Source organism: Oratosquilla oratoria, chromosome 23 (genome assembly GCF_046742065.1).
Source record: "Oratosquilla oratoria isolate Oo_2021 chromosome 23, ASM4674206v1, whole genome shotgun sequence".
In the NCBI taxonomy this organism is placed as follows: domain Eukaryota; kingdom Metazoa; phylum Arthropoda; class Malacostraca; order Stomatopoda; family Squillidae; genus Oratosquilla; species Oratosquilla oratoria.
The window spans coordinates 46,614,394-46,641,202 of NC_134799.1; the positions used below are offsets into that span (position 1 = coordinate 46,614,394).

Sequence of the window (26,809 nt, forward strand, 5' to 3'; positions counted from 1 at the left end):
TTTGTGTCATGCAAACCTGTTTCTAGACATTCTCTCATTTCCCTTAAAATATCTCTCCTTGGTAAACGCGGACTGCAATTCTCTGTTCTACATTTCTGTTTGCGCCTTGGCGTCTTCTTCATGCACACAGGGCCACCTACTTTCAAATTTGTGGTTTCTTCCCTGTGCTTCATCTTAACATGAATGAATCATCAGAACAATTTTGGTTTTTCCTTTGAGTTGTCGATTACAATTTTCACAATACTCATTTCTTCCTCTTTTCATGCACACTCATTCCTGTCTTATATTCTTCCCTTGATCTACTGTAGTGGATACGTTTTCCATATTTTCCATGCCATCTTCCTCCATTATTCCAGAAACACATCTTTGGGTAAACTAATATTTTCTTTGACTCTCCCTCTCTCTCTCTCTCTCTCTCTCTCTCTCTCTCTCTCTCTCTCTCTCTCTCTCTCTCTCTCTCTCACCCACCTACATATCCACACCCACCCACATCCACACATACACACACACACACACACACACACACACACACACACACACACACACACACTTTCAACGAACGGACGGCTTGAAGAACGTTCTGAAGAAAAGTGCAGATTGTGGATCCCAACGCAAAGAGAAGTGCCTTTTTGTATTTGCAGGGTGGGGGGAAATTGCTCGTGGGGTAGTGGGAAAGTAAGGAAAGAGGAGAGGGGGAGGGATTGCCGGGGAAATGGAAGGTAATGAGGAGGTGGAGGAATTGGCCCTGACGGGCCGCCGAAAGGTGGACAAACGACCGCAAGACGAGCTGGATGATGACGACATGTCTAATAGGAATGTGAAGATTAGAGGTATAGATAGGAGCAATATAGTAGAAAGTGATGAGAATATTTTCAAGGGATTTAAAGAGGGTGGGGGGGACACAACCCCCCCCCCCCCCGACTGACAAGACTAGAAGAGAAGGTCGATAAGATGAACGAGGACTTGGAGCGTAGGTTCGGTAATGTTGACAGTATAATACGAAGAATTGAAAAATTGGAAGAACTAGAGAGGGCGAACAAAAACTTAACTAAGGAAATTGAAGAATTAAAACAACAGTTAAAAGAAGTAAAAGATGAGAATAAAGTCTTAAAGGAGAATAATATGGAGAACAAGGAGGGTTGGAAAAAAAATCAAGAAAATAGCAAGGTTGCATTCACTGACATAATCAGACAGCAAATGAATGAACAAACTGAAAACTCAGTTATTAAAGTGATGAGACAGAAGGAGAATATAGTAAGAGACTTAGCAGACAAAAAGAAATGTATAATTATATTAGGAATGGAAGAGAAACATAACCCAGATAGAACCACAAGAATCAAAGAGGAAAATGAAAAAGTAAGCCAATTACTAGAATCAGTTCAGGAAGATGAACCAGAAATTATGAAACAAATCGAAGAGAAATTTAGACTCGGAAAGTATAGCACAGACAAGACCAGACCAATTAAGATTAAATTCAAGTCACAAACAACGGCAGAGAATATCTTATCCAAAACAGGGAAACTAGCAACAAGTGAACAATACAAAAAGATATGGATAAAAAGAGAAATGAATAAAGAGGAAAGAGAGGAAGAAAAGCAGAAAAGACTGGAAGCTAAGGCAAAAAACGAGAACAGAACGGAGTCAGAGAAAGAGAGATTCTATTGGAGAGTAGTGAACATGAAACTAAGGAAGTTCGACATACAAAAGAAAAACATAAGGGAAACAGAGAACACAATGGAAGTAGCAGAAAACTAAGAGTGTCTTACACAAATATAGATGGATTAATATCAGGATTGAATGAGCTGAATGATTATTTGAAAGAAAAAGAACCGGACATAATGGGAATTGTAGAAACAAAATTAAAAGGCCCACTACCACCCAACAGTGTAGGACATGATGCATACAATTATTGGATTAGAAACAGAGAGAAAAAACAAGGGGGTGGAGTTATGTTCCTGACTAAGAAGGATATAAACGTGAGGTGTGTCATATATGGAAAGAATACAGTAGAGATGATTATGATAGAAGTGGAAGACCGAGATAAGAAGAGCAGAAAATTTGTGATCAATTATGTGCCTCCGAAAACAGCCTCATGGGAGGAGAGTGAACATAAAAGTATGTTAGAGGACACAAAGATAGCATTAACTAAAATAATGGAAGATGGAGGAAGAATAGTTATGATGGGCGACTTTAATTGCAAAGAAATCTGCTGGGAAGAAATGACAGTAAAGAGTGGTGATGACTCATGGGGAAATGCTCTACTTGAGATGATTACTGACCATTCAATGACACAATGGATACAAGAGAACACTAGGTATAGAAATGAAGAAGAACCATCGAGGCTAGACTTAATAACTACATCTGAACCTAGAATAGTGGACAAGATTGAATATAAAACACCAATAGGTAAAAGTGACCACATATTGATTGAACTGGAACTTAATGAAGAAAAATATATGAAAAGAAATGAACAATATAGAAAAGGAAGAATGATGTATGAAAAAACAAACATTGATAAAATAAGAGAATTCTTCCAACAAGAAAACTGGGAAGAAATATACAAAGAAGAAACATCAGTGGAAGAGAAATGGAATATTTTGACAAAAATTTACAAAAAAGGAGTGGAAAAGTATGTCCCAAGACAAAAACAAGAAAAAGAATATGTAAAATGCTGGTACAACAAAAGTTGTAGGGAGTTAAAAGACAAAAGAGACAAGGCCTGGACCAAATAGAAAAAATACAGAAGACCTGAAAAATGGAAAATATATACTGGTTATAGAAATGAATATGTACAAAAGTGCAGAGAGGAAAAAAGAAAATATGAAAAAGATGTTATAGAAAAGTGTAAAGATCAACCAAAACTATTCTACATATTTGTAAACAATAAACTGAAAAACAAACAAGACTTGGAGAAATTAAGACAAGGAGGAGTTGAATACACTGAGGAAATGGAAATGGCAGAAATTATGAACAAACATTTTAAATCAGTGTTTACAAGGGAAAATATACAACCTGAAGAGATTGAGTGGAAAGAAAAAGTCCCCCCTATGGAAGAAATAGAAATAACAAAGAATGAAATATTGACACACTTGGGTAATTTTGATGTCAGAAAATCGCATGGGCCAGATGAAATAGCAAACTGGATTCTGAAAGAATGCAGGAATGAACTGGCAGACAAAATACATAGCATAATAAGCAGTTCCTTAAAAGAAGGAAAAGTTCCAGAAGATTGGAAAAAAGCAAATATAGTACCTATATATAAAGGAGGAAATAAAGAAGAACCTACCAACTATAGACCAGTCTCTCTAACAAGTACAATAGCAAAACTTTGTGAAAGAATTATCAAAAGTAGATGGGTAAAATACTTGGAAAAAAACAACGTACTAAATCCAAGGCAATTTGGATTCAGACAAGGACGATCATGCGTCACCAATTTAATATGTTTCTATTCAAGGCTAATAGATATAATACAAGAAAGAGATGGATGGGCTGATTGTGCATTTCTAGACCCAAAAAAAAAAGCTTTTGACAAAGTACCACATAAGAAGTTGCTTAAGAAATTAGAATATGAAGGAGGAATACAAGGTAAATTGCTAAATTGGATGGAAGACTTTTTGCAAGAAAGAAAAATGAGAGTAGTGATAAGAGATCAGCACTCAAAATGGAATGAAGTAATAAGCGGTGTCCCGCAGGGAACAGTTCTGGCCCCAATAATGTTTGCTATATATATTAATGATATGGATGAAGGAATTGAAAGTTATATGAGCTTCTTTGCAGATGATGCAAAACTACTGAAAAGAGTGAAAACTGAAGAAGATTGTGAATCACTACAGAGAGATCTAAATAAAGTACAAGAATGGAGTAGGAAGTGGGAGATGGAGTTCAATACAAAAAAGTGTAGTATAATGGAATTTGGAAAAAGCAAAAACAGAATAACAGGATCATATAATTTGGGAGAAGAAGGAATAAAAAAAGTAGAAAATGAGAAGGACCTGGGAGTCATTGTTATGAATAATATATCACCTGAGAAACATATAAATAAGATTTTTGGAGAAACTTATAATTTAATAAGAACAATCAAAGTGGCATTTACATACCTGGATGAAGAAATGGTGAGGAAAATCCTAATCACCCTGATAAGACCAAGATTGGAATATGCAGCAACGATATGGTCACCAAGTACAAAAAAATGTATAAAAAAACTAGAAAGAATACAAAGAGCAATCACAAAACTGGCACCAACACTCTCAAAACTATCATATGAAGAGAGACTACAAAAACTTAAACTACAGACACTAGAGCAAAGAAGAGAGAGAGGAGATTTGATAGCTATTTACAGAATCATGAAAGGCATAGAAATTACTGATGGAGAGAATCTGATAAAATGGGATGACAGAAATACAAGAGGACACGGAAAGAAAATAAAAAAAGACAGCTATAGAAGAGATTTGAAAAAGAACAGCTTTCCTCACAGAGTAATAGACAGTTGGAACAAGTTAGATGAGAAAGTGGTGTGTGCAAAAACAATACATGAATTTAAAAATAGTTTAGATAAAATGAGATATGAAGACGGGACCCCACGAGCATAGCTCCCCTTCCCGTAAAATACAACTAGGTAAATACACACACACACTTTCGTCGAATGGACGGCGAGAATTGGTGTACCGAAGAAAAAGGAAAATCTACGTGGATCTCAACGTCCAGGAAGTGCCTTATTGTATTTATAGGGAAGGGGAGTGCTCGTGGTGTAGTGGGGGAGTGATAGGGAAGGAGAAGGGAAGGGATTATTGAGGGAAATGGAGGGAAATGAGGAAGAGAGGGACATGGTCCAGGAGGCCAGATGTCTTGTAAACAAGAGCCGGACCGACAATAATGATTTTAGTGACGACGGGATCAACAAAAATGTAAAGATTAGAAGTATAGATAAGAACAGCGCAGTGGAAGGTGATGATAGTAGTTTCCAAGGATTTAAAGAGGGTGGGGGGGGATACCAACCTCCCCCGATTGGCAAGACTAGAGGAGAAACTTGATAAGATGGCCGAACATTGGGAAAACAAGTTCGGTAACGTAGCCAAAATTGCGCAGAGAGTTGAAAAATTGGAAGTACTAGAGAAGGCGAACAAGAATTTAACTAATGAAATAGAAGAATTAAAAAGACAGTCAAAAGAAGTAAAAGAGGAAAATGAAGAATTAAAGAGGAATAATAAAGACAACAAAGAGCCATAACAAAAGAAGCACGGGGTTGGAAAAAAAATCCAGGAAAACAGTAAAGTTGCATTTACTGACATAATTAAACAGTAAATGAAAGAACAAACTGAAGACTCAGTTATCAAAGTAATGAGACAGAAGGAGAATATAGTAAGAGACTTAGCAGATAAAAAGAAATGTATAATTATATTAGAAATGGAAGGGAAACATAACCTAGATAGAACTTCAAGAATGAATGAGGAAAAAGAAAAAGTAAGCAGTTTACTAGAATTAGTTCAGGAAGATGAACCTGAAATCATGAAACAAACTGAAGAGATGTATAGACTCGGAAAGTATAGTACAGATAAAACCAGACCAATTAAGATTAAATTCAGGTCACAAACGACGGCAGAGAATATCTTAACAAAAACAGGGAAACTAGCAGCAAGTGAACAATATAAAAAGGTATGGATAAAAAGAGAAATGAATAAAGAGGAAAGAGAGGAGGAAAAAATGAAAAGACATGAAGCTAAGGGAAAAAAAAAACGAGATGAGAACAGAGTCAGAAAAAGAGAAGTTCTATTGGAGAGCAGTGAATATGAAAGTAAGGAAATACGACATACCAGAGAAAAACAAAAGGAAAACAGAGAATACAATGGAAGTGGCAGAAAACTATGAGTGTCTTACACAAATATAGATGGATTAATATCAGGATTGAATGAGCTGAATGATTATCTGAAGGAAAAAGAACCGGACATAATGGGAATTGTAGAAACGAAATGAAAAGGTCCACTACCACCCAACAGTATAGGACATGATGCATATAATTATTGGATTAGAAACAGAGAGACAAAACAAGGGGGTGGAGTTATGTTCCTGACTAAGAAGGATATAAACGTGAGGTGTGTCACATATGGAAAGAATACAGTAGAGATGATTATGATCGAACTGGAAGACAGAGATAAGAAGAGCAGAAAGTTTGTGATAAATTATGTGCCTCCAAAAACAGCCTCGTGAGAAGAGAGTGAACATAAAAGTATGTTAGAGGACACAAGGATAACATTAAATAAGATAATGGAAGATGGAGGAAGAATAGTTATGATGGGCGACTTTAATTGCAAAGAAGTCTGCTGGGAAGAGATGACAGTAAAGGGTGGAGACGGCTCATGGGGAAATGTTCTACTCGAGATGATTATTGAACATACAATGGCACAGTGGATACAGGAGAACACTAGGTATAGAAATGAAGAAGAACCATCGAGACTAGACTTAATAATCATATCTGAACCTAGAATAGTGGAAAAGATTGAATATAAAACACCAATAAGTAAAAGTGACCAAATATTGATTGATCTGGAACTAAATGAGGAAAAATACATGAAAAGAAATGAACAATATAGAAAAGGAAGAATGATGTATGAAAAAACAAACTTTGATAAAATAAGAGAATTCTTTCAAAAAGAAAACTGGGAAGGAATATACAAAGAAGAAACAACAGTGGAAGAGAAATGGAATATTTTGACAAAAAAAAAAAAAAAAAAAAAAAAAAAGGAGTGGAAAAGTATGTCCCAAGACAAAAACAAGAAAAAGAATATGTAAAGTGCTGGTACAACAAAATTTGTAGGGAGTTAAAAGACAAAAGAGACAAAGCTTGGACCAAATGGAAGAAAGACAAAAGACCTGAAAAATGGAAAATATATACTTGTTATAGAAATGAATATGTACAAGCGTGCAGAGAGGAGAAGAGAAAATATGAAAAAGATGTCATAGAAAAGTGTAAAGATCAACCAAAACTATTCTACAGATTTGTAAACAACAAACTGAAAAACAAACAAGATTTGGAGAAATTAAGACAAGGAGGAGTTCAATACACAGAGGAAATAGAAATGGTGGAAATTATGAACAAGCATTTTAAATCAGTGTTTACAAGGGAGAACATACAACCTGAAGAGATCAAATGGAAAGAGAAAGTCCCTCCTATGAAAGAAATAGAAATAACAAAGAATGAAATAATGAAACACTTGAGTAATCTTGATGTCAGAAAATCGCATGGACCAGATGAAATAGCAAACTGGATTTTGAAAGAATGCAGGAATGAACTGGCAGACAAAATACATAGCATAATAAACAGTTCCTCGAAAGAAGGAAAAGTTCCAGAAGATTGGAAAAAAGCAAATATAGTACCTATATATAAAGGGGGAAATAAAGAAGACCCTACCAACTATAGACCAGTCTCTCTAACAAGTACAATAGCAAAACTTTGTGAAAGAATTATCAAAAGTAGATAGTGTATACATTGTGACGAATGTGGATAGGAGGTAAGGGAACACGGGCTGAGGGAAATACTTTTATTCCTGACTAGTTTCGCCTGAGTGGCTTCTTCAGAGGAACATAGTTTGAAGTCAAGTTGGTCAATATATATGGCAAAAGAAGGAACGTGGCAAAGTGTCAGGTTGGTCCCCCCACTCGACCTCATCTGTCGGTGTGGCGGATTGTCACAGCAGGTGGACCAAGTATCCTCCTGTTGTTCGCGTGGCTGAAACGTCCGTCTGGATCAGGGGCTCTGTGTTTATTATTCATTACGATAAAGTGTGCTGCTGCTTTAGCCCATATTAAATCCCCAGTCCTCTTATTGATGTTATCATGGATGTTGATAAAAACGGACTCCATCGCCTTTCTTTCCTGCCGTGAAATGTTATCCATGAGAATTTTTGCCTGGTCCCATCTTGGTAGATGACCTCTTTCATCGACATGGTTAACTAATGCATGGTTAACTAATGCACTACTAACCCAATTTCGTAAACTACGCTGTTGGTATTTGTGGTTGGGTCTTTTTTCTTGATTAAAAGGTACGAAAATAAAGGACCTTTTAATCAAGAAAAAAGACCCAACCACAAATACCAACAGCGTAGTTTACGAAATCCCGTGTGGTGGATGTGACAGAAAATACATCGGTGAAACCGGCAGAGGCTTAGACACCAGATTGAAAGAACACCGAGCAGATGTAAGGCACCACAGGGTTAGTAGTGCATTAGTTAACCATGTCGATGAAAGAGGTCATCTACCAAAATGGGACCATGCAAAAATTCTCATGGATAACATTTCACGGCAGGAAAGAAAGGCGATGGAGTCCGTTTTTATCAACATCCATGATAACATCAATAAGAGGACTGGGGATTTAATATGGGCTAAAGCAGCAGCACACTTTATCGTAATGAATAATAAACACAGAGCCCCTGATCCAGCGGACGTTTCAGCCACGCGAACAACAGGAGGATACTTGGTCCACCTGCTATGACAATCCGCCACACCGACAGATGAGGTCGAGTGGGGGACCAACCTGACACTTTGCCACGTTCCTTCTTTTGCCATATATATTGACCAACTTGACTTCAAACTATGTTCCTCTGAAGAAGCCACTCAGGCGAAACTAGTCAGGAATAAAAGTATTTCCCTCAGCCCGTGTTCCCTTACCTCCTATCCACAAAAGTAGATAGGTAAAATATTTAGAGAAAAAAAAAAAAAAAACGTGTTAAATCCAAGGCAATTTGGATTCAGACAAGGACGATTATGCGTCACCAATTTAATATGTTTCTATTCAAGGCTAATAGATATAATACAAGAAAGAGATGGATGGGCTGATTGTGCATTTCTAGACCCAAAAAAAAAAGCTTTTGACAAAGTACCACATAAGAAGTTGCTTAAGAAATTAGAATATGAAGGAGGAATACAGGGCAAACTGCTTAAATGGATGGAGGACTTTTTTCAAGGAAGAAAAATGAGAGTAGTGATAAGAGACAAACACTCAAAATGGGATGAAGTAATAAGCGGTGTTCCACAAGGAACAGTTGTGGCCCCAATAATGTTTGCTATATATATTAATGATATGGGTGAAGAAATCAAAAGTTGTATGAGCTTCTTTGCAGATGATGCAAAACTATTAAAAAAAGTGAACACGGAAAAAGATTGTGAGTCACTACAGAGTGATCTAAATAAAGTATGGGAATGGAGTAGGAAGTGGAAGATGGAGTTCAACACTAAAAAGTGTAGTATAATGGGATTTGGAAAAAGCAAAAACAGAATAACAGGATCATATAAATTGGGAGAAGAAGGAATAAAAGTAGAAAATGAGAAGGACCTGGGAGTCATTGTTATGAATAATATGTCACCTAAGAAACATATAAATAAGATTTTTGGAGAAACTTATAATCTAATAAGAACAATCAAAGTTGCATTTACATACCTGGATGAAGAAATGGTGAAGAAAATTCTAATCACTCTGATAAGACTAAGATTGGAATATGCAGCAACGATGTGGTCACCACGTACAAAAAAAAAAAAATGTATAAAAAAACTTGAAAGAATACAAAGAGCAATTACAAAATTGGCACCAACTTTCTCAGTACTATCATTTGAAGAGAGACTAGCAAAACTTGAACTACAGACACTAGAGCAAAGAGAGAGAGGAGATTTGATAGCTATTTACAGAATCATGAAAGGCATAGAAATTATTGATAGAGAGAATCTGATAAAATGGGATGATAGAAATACAAGAGGACACGGAAAGAAAATCAAGAAAGACAGCTATAGAAGAGATTTGAAAAAGAACAGCTTTCCTCACAGAGTAATAGATAGTTGGGACAAGTTAGATGAGAAAGTGGTGTGTGCAAAAACAATACATGAATTTAAAAATAGTTTAGATAAAATGAGATATGAAGACTGGACACCACGAGCATAGCTCCCCTTCCCGTAAAATACAACTAGGTACAACTAGGTAAATACACACACACACACACACACGCACAGCACACAAGCATATGAACACACGCATGCATCCCCCCATAAAGTATGAAATATGATATTGTCTCACCATCTGAGCCCGAATGACAACTCGGCTTTATGATCATTATTTACTGTTTAATTAAAGTTTCCTTGACGATGACCGCTTTCAACTTTGTTCAGGCCGGGGACATGCATATGTATACAATTGCTTGTTACAGTGCTGTGAAGAAATAATGTGAGAACAGAGCCTTTATTAATACGACAGAGGAATATATATATACATATATATACATATATATACATATATATATATATATATATATATATATATATATATATATTGTATATTTAGGGCGCAGATTCTCACTAATACACACGGAGTTAAACACGACAGCATTTTGGCACTGGTTAATCTTCTTACTGAGATTTTCAATTTTCCTCACAGTAGGTCTCATTTCAGGAGGGTGGGCAAATACAAGCCTTCCAAATTAGTCGAAACGTTAAATTAAATATGGAAGAATTTGGAAGGCTTCTATTTGCCCACCCTCCTGAAATGAGACCTACTGTGAGAAAGATTGAAAATATCAGTAAGAAGATTAACCAGTGCCAAAATGCTGTCGTTTTTAACTCCGTGTGTATATACATAAATATATATATATACATACATATATATATACATATATGTATAAATATATATATATGTTTTTCTGTCATTTTGTTTTGTTTCCATTTGCTTACATATAGGCTTGTGCTTTTCGATTCTCACTTCGCATCTACTCCCTTTGTAGCTGTCTTATTCGTCTCGAGGCCTGCTCTGATGCTTTACACGCTACGTCTCATTTAATTTTTTTTTTTATTATTGAGCTCAGTAATACTATTAATCTTCTCAAGGACTTTCAAATCTATCATTACTAATACTTTTTTTTCTCCATTTGGCCGCGCAATCACATCTTTCCAAGAGCCAATGCGTGTGTGTGTGTGTATTCACTTGGTCTTTGGATCACGTGTTGGACTCGTGATCCACAGCTATTTCCCTCCCGGAAGAGAGGGTGTGTGTGTGTGTGTGTGTGTGTGTGTGTGTGTGTGTGTATTTACCTAGTTGTATTTTACGGGAAGGGGAGCTATGCTCGTAGTGTCCAGTCTTCATATCTCATTTTATCTAAACTATTTTTAGATTAATGTATTGTTTTTGCACACACCACTTTCTCATCTAACTTGTTCCAACTGTCTATTACTCTGTGAGGAAAGCTGTTCTTTTTCAGATCTTTTTCTTCACCATTTCTTCATCCAGGTATGTAAATGCTACTTTGATTGTTCTTATTAGATTATAAGTTTCTCCAAAAATCTTATTTATATGTTTCTCAGGTGACATATTATTCATAACAATGACTCCCAGGTCCTTCTCATTTTCTACTTTTTATATTCCTTCTTCTCCCAATTTATATGATCCTGTTATTCTGTTTTTGCTTTTTCCAAATTCCATTATACTACACTTTTTAGTGTTGAACTCCACCTCCCACTTCCTACTCCATTCCCATACTTTATTTAGATCACTCTAGTGACTCACAATCTTTTTCCGTGTTCACTTTTTTTAATAGTTTTGCATCATCTGCAAAGAAGCTCATACAACTTTTGATTTCTTCACCCATATCATTAATATATATAGCAAACATTATTGGGGCCACAACTGTTCCTTGTGGAACACCGCTTATTACTTCATCCCATTTTGAGTGTTTGTCTCTTATCACTACTCTCATTTTTCTTCCTTGCAAAAAGTCTTCCATCCATTTTAGCAGTTTGCCTTGTATTCCTCCTTCATATTCTAATTTCTTAAGCAACTTCTTATGTGGTACTTTGTCAAAAGCTTTTTTTAGGTCTAGAAATGCACAATCAGCCCATCCATCTCTTTCTTGTATTATATCTATTAGCCTTGAATAGAAACATATTAAATTGGTGACGCATGATCGTCCTTGTCTGAATCCAAATTGCCTTGGATTTAACACGTTTTTTTTTTTTTCTAAATATTTTACCTATCTACTTTTGATAATTCCTTCACAAAGTTTTGCTATTGTACTTGTTAGAGAGACTGGTCTATAGTTGGTAGGGTCTTCTTTATTTCCCCCTTTATATATAGGTACTATATTTGCTTTTTTCCAATCTTCTGGAACTTTTCCTTCTTTCAAGGAACTGTTTATTATGCTATGTATTTTGTCTGCCAGTTCATTCCTGCATTCTTTCAAAATCCAGTTTGCTATTTCATCTGGTCCATGCGATTTTCTGACATCAAGATTACTCAAGTGTTTCATTATTTCATTCTTTGTTATTTCTATTTCTTTCATAGGAGGGACTTTCTCTTTCCATTCGATCTCTTCAGGTTGTATGTTCTCCCTTGTAAACACTGATTTAAAATGCTTGTTCATAATTTCCACCATTTCTATTTCCTCTGTGTATTGAACTCCTCCTTGTCTTAATTTCTCCAAATCTTGTTTGTTTTTCAGTTTGTTGTTTACAAATCTGTAGAATAGTTTTGGTTGATCTTTACACTTTTCTATGACATCTTTTTCATATTTTCTCTTCTCCTCTCTGCACGCTTGTACATATTCATTTCTATAACAAGTATATATTTTCCATTTTTCAGGTCTTTTGTCTTTCTTCCATTTGGTCCAAGCTTTGTCTCTTTTGACTTTTAACTCCCTACAAATTTTGTTGTACCAGCACTTTACATATTCTTTTTCTTGTTTTTGTCTTGGGACATACTTTTCCACTCCTTTTTTTATTTTTTTTATTTTTTGTCAAAATATCCCATTTCTCTTCCACTGTTGTTTCTTCTTTGTATATTCCTTCCCAGTTTTCTTTTTGAAAGAATTCTCTTATTTTATCAAAGTTTGTTTTTTCATACATCATTCTTCCTTTTCTATATTGTTCATTTCTTTTCATGTATTTTTCCTCATTTAGTTCCAGATCAATCAATATTTGGTCACTTTTACTTATTGGTGTTTTATATTCAATCTTTTCCACTATTCTAGGTTCAGATATGATTATTAAGTCTAGTCTCGATGGTTCTTCTTCATTTCTATACCTAGTGTTCTCCTGTATCCACTGTGTCATTGTATGTTCAATAATCATCTCGAGTAGAACATTTCCCCATGAGCCGTCTCCACCCTTTACTGTCATCTCTTCCCAGCAGACTTCTTTGCAATTAAAGTCGCCCATCATAACTATTCTTCCTCCATCTTCCATTATCTTATTTAATGTTATCCTTGTGTCCTCTAACATACTTTTATGTTCACTCTCTTCTCACGAGGCTGTTTTTGGAGGCACATAATTTATCACAAACTTTCTGCTCTTCTTATCTCTGTCTTCCACTTCGATCATAATCATCTCTACTGTATTCTTTCCATATGTGACACACCTCACGTTTATATCCTTCTTAGTCAGGAACATAACTCCACCCCCTTGTTTTGTCTCTCTGTTTCTAATCCAATAATTATATGCATCATGTCCTATACTGTTGGGTGGTAGTGGACCTTTTAATTTCGTTTCTACAATTCCCATTATGTCCGGTTCTTTTTCCTTCAGATAATCATTCAGCTCATTCAATCCTGATATTAATCCATCTATATTTGTGTAAGACACTCATAGTTTTCTGCCACTTCCATTGTATTCTCTGTTTTCCTTTTGTTTTTCTCTGGTATGTCGTATTTCCTTACTTTCATATTCACTGCTCTCCAATAGAACTTGTCTTTTTCTGTCTCTGTTCTCATCTCGTTTTTTTCCCTTAGCTTCATGTCTTTTCATTTTTTCCTCCTCTCTTTCCTCTTTATTCATTTCTCTTTTTATCCATACCTTTTTATATTGTTCACTTGCTGCTAGTTTCCCTGTTTTTGTTAAGATATTCTCTGCCGTCGTTTGTGACCTGAATTTAATCTTAATTGGTCTGGTTTTATCTGTACTATACTTTCCGAGTCTATACATCTCTTCAGTTTGTTTCATGATTTCAGGTTCATCTTCCTGAACTAATTCTAGTAAACTGCTTACTTTTTCTTTTTCCTCATTCATTCTTGAAGTTCTATCTAGGTTATGTTTCTCTTCCATTTCTAATATAATTATACATTTCTTTTTATCTGCTAAGTCTCTTACTATATTCTCCTTCTGTCTCATCACTTTGATAACTGAGTCTTCAGTTTGTTCTTTCATTTACTGTTTAATTATGTCAGTAAATGCAACTTTACTGTTTTCCTGGATTTTTTTTCCAACCCCGTGCTTCTTTTGTTATGGCTCTTTGTTGTCTTTATTATTCCTCTTTAATTCTTCATTTTCCTCTTTTACTTCTTTTGACTGTCTTTTTAATTCTTCTATTTCATTAGTTAAATTCTTGTTCGCCTTCTCTAGTACTTCCAATTTTTCAACTCTCTGCGCAATTTTGGCTACGTTACCGAACCTGTTTTCCCAATGTTCGGTCATCCAATCAAGTTTCTCCTCTAGTCTTGCCAATCGGGGGAGGTTGGTATCCCCCCCACCCTCTTTAAATCCTTGGAAACTACTATCATCACCTTCCACTGCGCTGTTCTTATCTATACTTCTAATCTTTACATTTTTGTTGATCCCGTCGTCACTAAAATCATTATTGTCGGTCCGGCTCTTGTTTACAAGACATCTGGCCTCCTGGACCATGTCCCTCTCTTCCTCATTTCCCTCCATTTCCCTCAATAATCCCTTCTCTTCTCCTTCCCTATCACTCCCCCACTACTCCACGAGCACTCTCCTTCCCTATTAATACAATAAGGTACTTCCTGGACGTTGAGATCCACGTAGATTTTCCTTTTTCTTCGGTACACCAATTTTCGCCGTCCATTCGACGAAAGTGTGTGTGTGTGTGTGTGTGTCTGCGTGTGTGTATTATATATATATATATATATATATATATATATATATATATACATATATATACATATATATATATATATATACACGGTAAGAGAGTTTACACATGCACACACACACACACACACACACACACACACACACACACACACACACACACACACACACACACATATATGTATATATATACACACATATATATATATATATATTTATATATATATATATATATATATATATATATATATCTACAGGTAGTCGTCGACTTACGACTGATCGACTTTACGACCACGAGATAGTGCAATGATATCTAACATTTAATAGAGTAATAGAATTGAATTGTTATGCCTGGCAGTGCAGTACAATGGGACCTTTCGCAGTCAGGCTCGTAGTTTCCTATTAGCGCTAGAATTTTCAATTGTCGCAGATTTCATGAGGCAAAGGGGTGACTTAGCTAATTTGGAAACCGATAAAAAAAATACGACATGTATTGCTGCATTAGTGTATTTAGAATTAAAAACATGACTCTTAATGTTATAATTTTTACTTACTGGTGTGTGATAAGGCTTTGTTAATTCAATAATAAGATAAAACTAAAAATGGGTAATTATTTTTACTGAAGTATGAGCAGTAAAATAAGAGGATGTTGATTTCGGTTTGTGCATTTTATCTGAGTGTTGAAAAATAATGGATATCACTGTCACGCCCTGTATATGAAGATAATCAGTGAGATAAAAGATAACAACAGTGGTGGCGGACGTACGGGTGTATTGAAGTGAGCGACGTCTATGTAAAAAATAGCCTCTTAGATCTGCTGGGAGGTATTTTCAAACAAATATGACTAATTTTACGTGTGCCGTGGCAGACTGCACGTCAGATTGAAAAAGCCGAGGGTTAGTAATCGTACCGGAAAAATTAAGTCTTCGATGCAAAATTATATTTTCTATACATTACATAGATTTGCCTACTGCTTGGTACATTCAATTGAAAGTATATATCAGTATAAGTCCATTGAAGTCGGTAGAAAATGACAAATTGCTTGGCTTGATACAGTTATAGGCTGTTTTACGAATATTATCTGTAATTATAAATAGAGGCTCAAACAATGCTATATGCCGTTTGCAATCATGAAATTAAATTACTTAAATTTCAGACACAATAATGTACAACGATACACCTCTGTAAGCTTATAATACTTGCCCAATTTTTTTTTTTTGGCAGGAATTACAAAATCTGGCGGTGTCTGGTATCAAATCGCTCACTGCGAAGGTCCCATTACTCCGCACGCCGCGAGACGCGAGTACGATAGCTTTGGCAGGCTGCCGGCAGCGTCCGCATCCCAGCCAGCTAAATATTCTTTCATTTTATTTGTTTGAAATAAAATGTTTTCCAAATCTGCTTTGCATTTTGTATTTTTGTATTTTTATATATTTTGCAATTAATAAAATGCAACAATGATTTTTTTTTATGCCTAGGCTAGTTTGTTGTCGATAACAATATGTTCGGTACAGTACGTAAACGAAAAGAATGTGTATTGAAATATTTTTTTTTCCTAATTTTCCCTTGCATTTTGTATTTCTATATGTTTTGCAATTAATAAAATGTAACAGTAAAACTTTTTTATGCCTAGTCTGTTGTCGATAACAATATGTTCGGTACAGCATTTTGTATTTTTATGTTTTGCAATTAATAAAATGTAACAGTAAATATTGTTTATGCCTAGTCTATTGTCGATAACAATATTTTCGGTACAGTACGTAAACGAAAAGAATGTGTTTTGAAATAATTTTCCTAATATTGCCTTGCAATGATTTTAATTTAACCAACAAAAAAGTATTTGTAGGTCAAAGATGACAGGACTTTATTCAGTATACGTAGGCCTAGACTACGTTTCCTAACTAAATTATAAAAAAGTTAATGAATATTAAACAACGTAGCTCAAAGGTAATAAGATTTTATTCAGTATACATACGTTTCCTAAAGAAAGTCTGATGGTAAAAAAAAAAAAAAAAAAAAAGGTTAAAAAATACAGTATCAAATATCATAAGTCAAAGATGTTAGGATTTTATTCAGTATGCGTAGGCCTAGGCTACGTTTCCCAAAGAAAATCAGATGAAATTATAAAAAAAGGTTAAAAAATACTATACAACATAGTTCAAAGTTGCTAAGATTATTTCAGTATGCTAAATATGATATACAATATATGTATATATATATATATATTATATATATATATATACACAGTAACAAAAATAATATTCAAAGGGTAATATATATATATATATATATATATATGTATAATATGATATATATATATATACATATATATATATATATAAAGAGTAATATATACTGTATATATATAAAGTCCGACTTGCGTCCAGATCGTCTTACGACCTGTCTGTCGGAACCCAACTCGGTCGTAAGTCGACGACTACCTATATATATATATATATATATATATATATATATGTATTTATATATACACACACACACACACACACACACACATATATATATATATATCTATATATATTTATATATATGTATATATATATACATATATATATATATATATATATATACATGCACACACACACATATATACAGGGTGCGAGTGCTATTTGTAAACATATTGTTTTAAGTTCACTACACACTCAAATCATTTATAATACTATTTTCTTTTGTTTCAGATAACCCAGTCAGAGGGGGATTTTAACCAATGTTGCGGAATACATTAATGTTCTTAAAATGGTTGTTAAGCCCTGGATAGATAAAGTATGTAATGGAAAGCCATATGTCTTTCAACAAGACTCTGCACCTTCTCACAAAACCATTGTAACCCAGGATTGGTTATCAGAGAATTTTTACGATCATGTGACCCCCAACATGTGGCCCCCTAATTGGATTACTACGTGTGAAGCGTCGTTGAAAGGGAGACTAATCGACATCCTCATGGTGCATAGCTGCATTGAAAGCCGCCATTGTCCAGGTGATGTCCAAAATGAATAGGGACCACTTAATTGCAGCTTGTGGACGGTTTCGAGCCCGAATAGAAGCAGTCACTGAAGCCAAAGGTGGTTTCATAGAATAATTAGATAAAGAAGTATCATGAAGGATATTTGTGTCAATTTGAATTAAATATATACATTGTTTGCTAAGATATTGCTGTTTATTCAACATACAAAAAATGTCCTCAAATAGCACTCGCACTCTGTATATTAATCCGATTGAGGATAGTAATATACTGAAAATATCGTGTCCTCAAATATCCCTCACATCATATATATATATATATATATATATATATATATATATATATATATTATATATATACATATATGTGTGTGTGTGTGTGTGTGTGTGTGTGTGTGATTCACCATGGTCTTGGATCACGTGTTGGACTCATGATCAACAGCTATTACACTCCTGGAACAGAGCTCAGAGCTTATATATGACCGATCTATGGGTAATGCTGTGACCTTACACACACACACACACACACACACACACACACACACACACACACACACACACACACACACACACACACACACACACACACACACACACACACACACACACACACACCTCTCATGGCCCTGTGGTTAGAGCTCTGGCCTGCCACTACGGAGGTCCGGGTTCGACTCTCGCCCGGGGCTGAAATAATATCAGTATCGCAGCGCTGAGGGGTGTTACTCCAACTCTCGTGGGCGGGGAGTTGGGTGTGTGTGTGTGTGCAAGGTCATAGCATTACCCATAGATCGGACCTACGAGCTCTGAGCTCTCTTCCAGGAGGGAAATAGCTGTCGATCACGAGTCCAACACGTGATCCAAAGACCAAGTGAATACACAAATTCCCCGCCCACGAGAGTTGGAGTAACGACTCGCAGCGCAACGATAAATTATTTCAGCCCACAAATTACACATTATTAGCAATATTTGTAGAAACCACTGGGAAAATGAAATAACTGGTGACCGAACGTTTTCGTCCATGTAAGACATCTTCAAAGGACGAAAAAATCACAATGTGTGTGACAGATAAACATGGTACAAGTATGTCATCAACTCGCTTTATAATAAAATTGTCCAGTTTATATAACCCTAAACTCATGTTCATATTATTTTGAAAAGTACTTTTTATGTATAACATGATTCAGTTATGTTCCTCTCTATAATGTTAATATGGAAGACAATTTTTTTTTTTTAGTTTTTCCAATCAATGTAATGCTCATAATCTCTCACATGTAAAAACAACCCAACTGAAATTTGCACTGTTCTAATGTTATAATTATGTTGGCTAGTTTTTATTTTCAATGCCCTTCAAGTTTGGCCTATTTACTTAAATCTAGTCTTTATATGGTATGCTCTGCATACAACCTTCTCTTTTTTGGGGGTGAATTCTTCATTAACAGGCTCTTAACTATGTTATTATTTCTAGATACAACCTGTATACCAAAAGCACTGAGAATATGAGGAAGACAGATTAAATTTTCATGGTAACGAATGGCTAAAATATTCTTATTACTAAATTGTTTACTTTGAGTTATGCCATGAAATGATTTCCTCGCTATATTTTGTGCCTTGTCAATCTGATGTTTTGGGTATTTCAAATTGCTTCCAATGTTATAGATATTTTTCAATTCGTAATCAAGAAACACAGGGCAGCAAACTCTACAAGCTCTCAAAAACATAGAAGAAGAAATTGACAGTTTTTTTTTATATTATTATTATAAGAACAAAAATGAATGTATGAAAGGACATTGGCGGATAAAACAATTGAAGATGGAAACATTATTAAGTGATGCAAACTATACTAAAATCAACAAGAACACACTAGAGTCTGTTAATAGCGAATTTAATAAGAAAAAAACTTCACGTCACATGCTCTGATTTCTACCTTTGAAGATGTCTATAGACGAAAACGTTCGGTCACTAGTTATTTCATTTTTCCAGTGTTTTTTTTTCGCAAATATGTATGTATAGGCTAGTTTTTTTTCTCTCGCAAATATGTATGTATAGGCTACATACATATTAGGATATGTCAATTTTAGGGGTTAAAAAGGAAAGTTAAAAATTTGTCATTTCGTTAGCAATTCATTGTTGCATTTTGACATACTGAACGAAATTCTGTCATAAAAAGTAATTTTACGTATTTCCTACCTACATCAAAATGAGTTTGAAATATATATATTTTGAGGATTTTCAACTTATTTGACATTATTTGCAGCTTTCTATTTCAAGTTGTCAGTTTATTGCCATAAAACAAGTTTATATATAAAACATCCAATACGAAGAAAAGTTACAATGACATACAAAGCTCCCTAGCAGACGTAGGTACATGACATGACAAATAATGTGGCTGGTAGAAAATCTAGGAAAAGTCAATGCAGTTATATAAACACGCATACACACACATGTACGCATACACACACACACATACACACACACACACACACACACACGCACACGCACACGCACGCACACACACACACACACACACACACACACATTATATATATATATATATATAATCTATGCATATACACATATATATGCAGACACACAAGCTTCGTATACACTATAATGTACTACTTGAAAGTAGCTAAAGCCTTCATATCGTTCTTGCTGTAGTTTCTTTCCAGCAATTGCCGGCTTGCAAATTTTGCTTTAATATAACCTCGTTTTTCGTGCCTGTAAACATGGCTCGCGGCTTCGGTAACCATTTTAACACTTCTTTCAACACTTTGTGTGTGTGAAGGCCACTTTGGTACCTGCATTGGTGTGTCTTTGAAGCTTTTCAAATCCTTACTAGTTAAAGATGTTGTCAATGGTGGTTCCAAGACTTCACAATTCAAGTCAAGCAAGTCAGACAGTTTGATAGCTTCAACATTTAAATGAACACTTTTTCTTAGAATAAATGAGCAGTCTTCCAACTGGCCATCTTCAAATAGGGCCCTTTTAAGTTTTAGAGTGACTTCTATAACTTCAGCACAAAGTTTTGCACATTGGCTGGAAAGCATGGCTTGCAGCACTGCCTCTGAACGAGCATACCAAACAGTTCTCTTCATCACAGGTAGTACAATGTCTCTCACTAATTTGCTTTGTGTTCTCACAAGCTGCAATTGAAACAACAGGTGATTGGGACCATTGACCCACTTAGGATTGAGTTTCATATTAAACCAGATGGGAATGATAAACACCAATAATATAATTAACAATTAACTTCAAGTTCTCCAGTACTTATTGCTTGAGCAATACGATAAGCGTAGGACTGATCTGTGCGAAGGTCTTTGACAACTTCTTCCGGTTACACTGGAATGAGAGGACCTACATCAACCTTTGGAAACATTTTATTTCTAGGTAAGATGTTTCATCCAAAATGTTGCCAAGGGTACCTGACCACTTATTCTGGCTTTTTGTAGGGTCATCAAGTTCTTGGATGAGGTGACGAAGGGGCAGTTCACTTGTATGTAAATCACACACCAGCTATATAAATCTTCTTCCCAGTTTTTTCTTTAAATGATTCAGTACACCTCCCTTCCAGCCAGTGTTGACCGAAGCTGAATCTCCACCAATAGCCTGCAGTGAATTTTCAAGCCCTCTCTCTTGAACCCAGCATAACAAATTATCAGTAATTATCTCAGCATGCTTTTTTTCATCTTCTTCAGTTTCAGGCGTAAAGTGAAACAAAAAACAACCGTCAGGCTCAAAACAGACAGTGTAGTGTTCTTCTCTGATTAGACCTGGAAATTTTCCGTTTACTCCCTCTACTTCTAGCATAACTTTGGTTTCACCTATTCTTCCATCAAACAAAAGACAAGAGAGCCCTCCTTCTTTCAATTATTTTTCTTGTTGATCAGATATTTCATTATTTTTTGTTGTGCTCTTCTAATTTTATTATGATCGATAAGTAAGGATGAATCTTCTTGGGTGATGAGGCCTGCATCTATCCAAGCGGCAGATGCAATTTCCGCAGCCTCACGGAGTCCAGTATGGTGGCGAATACTAGTTAATGGAATGTTCGAAATATCTCTTGTGCTGTATTTGCTTTTCTTTGGTAAAGCCTCAGAAGTCACTTTATAACTATCATCTGACGTTACTTCATTTTGCCCATAATAATCATCAAACAACTGATAAACATCATGGCAATGCTGTTCTTCTCTTTACATGACGTCTTCATTCTTCATTCTCTTCTTTTCTTTCCTCTCTCTGATAAGTTCCTTCCTTTTTACAAAAGTAATCTGTCTATTCCTTTCTGCATAATCTATTGAGCCCATTTGCATACCGGCTTGACATTCTTCTTTTGTTCTCTGTGACCTGATAAAGTCTAGCTCTAAAATAGGTTCTTTTCACGAGGGCAACAGCAGTCAATATGCAAATTATTGTTTTCCTCTCAGGAGAACAATCTGTTTTTGAACACAGAACAATAGAACACTTGCAGTTTAAAATATCAAACAGTTTATCAAGCGAGTGTAAAAATGCATTTTTCTTTGCTTCCTTTGCAAGAGACACTTGAACTGCTCTTTCCCACAATCCTTTAAGTTTTAGCTCAATTGTTCGACACTGGATGATTACTAGGGGTTTGAATAGGGCATTAGTTGTTGTCCATTGGTGCAGAAGATGGGGTATGATATCACTGACCTCCTTATCCGTATGGTTCCTTCTGTCTTTGAAATTTTGTTCTCGATGGAGTAACCCAAATCTCAAAATGTCTTTCACTGATGGAAGCTCTGACAATGGAAGTTCTTTCCCTTTACCAATTAACAGGCTCATATGGGATGATAACTGACCTCTGGTCTTCCGTTTTAACATCTTGTGAAAATCTTAAAACAGAAGATATACTTTTAAGTAAACAAAGAAATTTATTTAAATATTAAAAGATACATTGTAAAATATGAAATTATGTTTATATAAATAAATCAATATTCATATTATAAAACAGGAATATGAATTGATAAAAATATATAATATAATTTGACTAACTTCAATTTTTATGATAAATTAAAGAAAAGAAGAAATCTGGACTGACACAAATTTGATTAAAAATTGCTAAATGGAATAGCGTTACCGCGTGATTCACTGTGTAATACTTACATTGATATATTTACATGTATACTTCTGTTGTTAAATTTCTGTAGGAGCACTGCGAGAAAACCACCAACTCTGGTTTCTAGTAGGAAACTGAGTTCGCGTGGTTGGCCGGTTGGGTGACGTGCTGGTACGCCGAGTACAAGTTAAAGCATGAATGAAACTAAAAAACTGTTCTGTTCATGTTCGTGAAAAAACATGAACAGAACAGGTTATCAGTATGTTGTACAGTAGCTATAGAAGCAAAAGAATCTCCATGTGCTAATATGAGAACAATATTTGAGTCGACTTGACAATTTATAATAATTTGCATTTGTTTTCTATTAAAAGAACATGATAATGAAATTTTAGGATGAAACAGATGTAGCATAGTTATTTTAATCCACTTTGTCATACATATCTCACATTTGGGAGTGAAAAGACAATTTCACTACCGAATTTGATTTTTCGCATTTTGTGAAAATCGACACACCCTAATACATATGCATACAAATATGTGGACAAGGGTTTGTGTGCACGTGTGTGTAAACACACGCACACACACACAAGGACACACACGCGCACATACACACACACACACACACACACACACACACACACACACACACACACACACACACACACACACACACACACACACACACACACACACACACACACACACACACACACACACACACACACACACACACATACACTTGATGACACAGTGGTAGAGTTCCTGGCCGCCACTACGGCGGTCCGGGTTCGAATCCCGCCCCGGGCTCAAATAATTTCAGTATCGCTGGGCTGCATGTCGTTACTCCAACTCTCGTGGGCGGGGAGTTGGGTGTGTGTGTGAATGTAAGGTCACAGCATTACCCATAGATCGGGCATATATGAGCTCCGAGCTCTCTTCCGGGAGAGTAATAGCTGTCGATCAAGAGTCCAACCCGTGATCCAAGACAATGGTGAATCACTCGAGCGCACGCCCAAACTCACACATACAAAATGTTTCGTTTCATTTCTGATCCTCCTGTTCCTGCCTTATTATTTTCGTCTGTCGGTTTTCCTTTCACCTGTTCGTACGTTGGTGTATTTATATGTATACTTCTGTTGTTATCCCATGGATACCATCTCGTCGGATTCGTCTTATCACCCTCCAGTTGGTGATGGTCCCGATCAGGCTGAATTCTCAACATTGACTTCGGTCGGAGTGAATGTCCACTCACTCACTGTTTTCTTCTTCTTCTTCTTCTTCTTCTATTACGTAAACATGTCTGGACTGTGTTTCACCCTCTCGTCTGGCCCTTTTCCCTATGGTCCCAGTCTCATTATGTGTGTTCGCAGTGCCCTATCTCATCTTCTTCCACGTCATTTCCTCTCTCTGTCTTCATCCCACTTATTAGATCGTATATTTTTCCTCCAGGAAAATGATATGGTTGAATGAGGAGCTGTCATCTAATTTTGTATCATAGTTTATTAAAGTTGAATTTTATGTTATTTTAGCGTCACACATTCTTACATCATAGTTTCTTAAAGATGATTTACAGTATATGCTTCATGTACGTATGAAATTCAATGGTATTCCCCAGCCCTAAGTTTATTTATTTATTTATCTATTTATATTGGGTGCTTGTTTCTTTTGATTTGCTTGCTGACCTTCATTCTATCTTTTGCCCTTCAGCCTCGTATTCTATCTCTTTTTTTTCACCATCCCTGTGCACAAAGCAAGTCCAGTTCTCAAGGGTACAGGGAACACATTTCATACTTTGGCTGCGTTGCAGGACTCTTGAACCTCTTCTCACTCCCGTCAGGTAATTTAATTTATTTTAGCTAAGCTCTTCCGCACTCATCACGTTGAATCAACTTCACTGCTCAGTCCTTCCACCTCCTTTTGCGACTCCTCTGTACATTCTGATGGCCGTCAAGCAATGTTAGTCGAGTCCTCAGCGTTCCTCTTGGTTTCGTTTCTATTTCCAGAACAACCTCTGAGGTGGCCCTGTAGATTGACATTCTCCGGAATGGGGACGGAACTCGACTGGTAGATTTGTGGATCTGGCCGGTAGCTCACCAACTTTCTTGATACAGTGATAATAATGATATAAAAGTACTAATATTAGTACAAGTACTTCTAATACTACTAGTATTATTACAATTGTTATTATTACTATTATTCTGCTACTGCCAGCACTACTATTACTACTATACTACTTATAGTCTCTTAAAGGTTTTACACGCTCTTATGAGAGTGACATTCACATCCAATGAAGTACAGAAGACAAAATAAAAGAACTTTGCGTTCACGTCTTGTCGAGGCAGAATGGTCATTTTCCTGGAACGATTTCCTGGATAAAATAAGTTGCACATCCTCCAAAGCCAGCGTTGAAAGAACCCAACTTCTAATGCTATCAGTGGCCGAAGGGACTCGAGTCAGTGTTTGGCGACTCGAAAGCATTAGAATCAAATTATAAGATAGATTGAAACATAATAAATCAATATGAAATAGTAACTAAATAGATAGAGTAAATAAAGAAATAAACAAGTATATAAGTAGATGAATATAAATGAAAATTAAAGTTGAAATGTAATATATATACAAAGTACTAATGAGTAAGCAAAGAAATCTACTGGCGGTTTCTTTTTCATCCTCTTTATATATATTAAGAAATAATCAGTTTACGCTGGTAAAGAAATGGGCATTTCTTTTTCTAGATATTGCAGCTCAAGAAAAATACCTCTTTTGACAGTAATTGTTTTAAGACAAGAAATACACATATCTTTAGATATAAGAATGTCTTCTCTTTTGACTGATAATTACATGCTCTAAGCACTTGAAGTATAATTATGTCATCATGGAGGAATTCTTTATTTTTTTTCTTTCTTTTATTTCTTTTTTTCTGCACCTCCACACGTTTTTCTACTTCAACAAACGTCTTACATCATTGTTATTTATCTTCGAGCTGTGTTCGGCGCTTCCTCCAGCCTTATCTTTAGCCAGGTCCCTGTTGATTAATCAAAATCTGCCGAGGAATGTGACTTCACACTGTCATTCTATTATCATTGATTCTAGAGTCTAGACGATCTCCACCGACTGTGAGAAAAATCCACTCGCCCTGACGTTGTCTGTTTTTACCTGAAAGTTTCTTGAGCTTTTTTTTTTTTTATCTATTTTTCGTTGATATCGTTATTTTAACTCGGAGTCTTTTTCCCCTTCTTTCTTTATGTCTTCCAATTGGATGTTGCTGTTGTTGTTGTTATGGACAGTATTTTATTAGTGCTTATATCCTTGTGCCACTGTCATGCTTTAGTTTTTATTATGGGGGAGAGGTTATGGTCACCAAACCAAATGGAAGGGAGGTTAAAGGAGGTGGGGTTGTAGTTACTCCTCGAAACTTCACCTCTTTAACGTCTACGACACCATCTAGGAACAAATAGGATACCAATGATATCAACGAGCTTTAAAATCTAGTTGTACACAACCACAGATATCATACATATCTTATACATATAGTAATGATAATGATGATAGTACTTACAATGATAGTAATACATATTTATATATGCGTATATATATATATGTATATACATATATATATACATATATATATATATATATATATATATATACATACACACGAGGCGTGTTTTTTAAGTAAGTACCGTTTTGAATTTCCGCCGTTGTGGCTCTGCGGTCGGCACTTGGCGCATGCGCGTTGTGTACCGCTATATCTTGGCTAGCCGCACCCGCTATTATGGAATCATCTGACTGTGTTTAAGTTTGTTTATATTTGGAATGCCTCCTCCGATTGAGAATGCCGCCGACTGTGAAATGCGCGATGTGATTCGTTTTCTTACTGCTGAAGACGTGAAAGCGGCTGAAATT

The 26,809-nt window shown here is 35.7% G+C and overlaps 2 protein-coding genes across 4 annotated transcripts in view; one reads left to right on the top strand and one right to left on the bottom strand.

Annotated features, from left to right (window-relative positions):
• LOC143038106 (open rectifier potassium channel protein 1-like) overlaps nt 1-26,809 on the bottom strand; it is a 333,381-nt gene that overhangs the window by 138,853 nt on the left and 167,719 nt on the right. The gene's annotated exons all lie outside the window — the stretch shown is intronic.
• Nucleotides 1-26,809, top strand: part of LOC143038150 (uncharacterized) — a 322,262-nt gene that overhangs the window by 45,241 nt on the left and 250,212 nt on the right. The gene's annotated exons all lie outside the window — the stretch shown is intronic.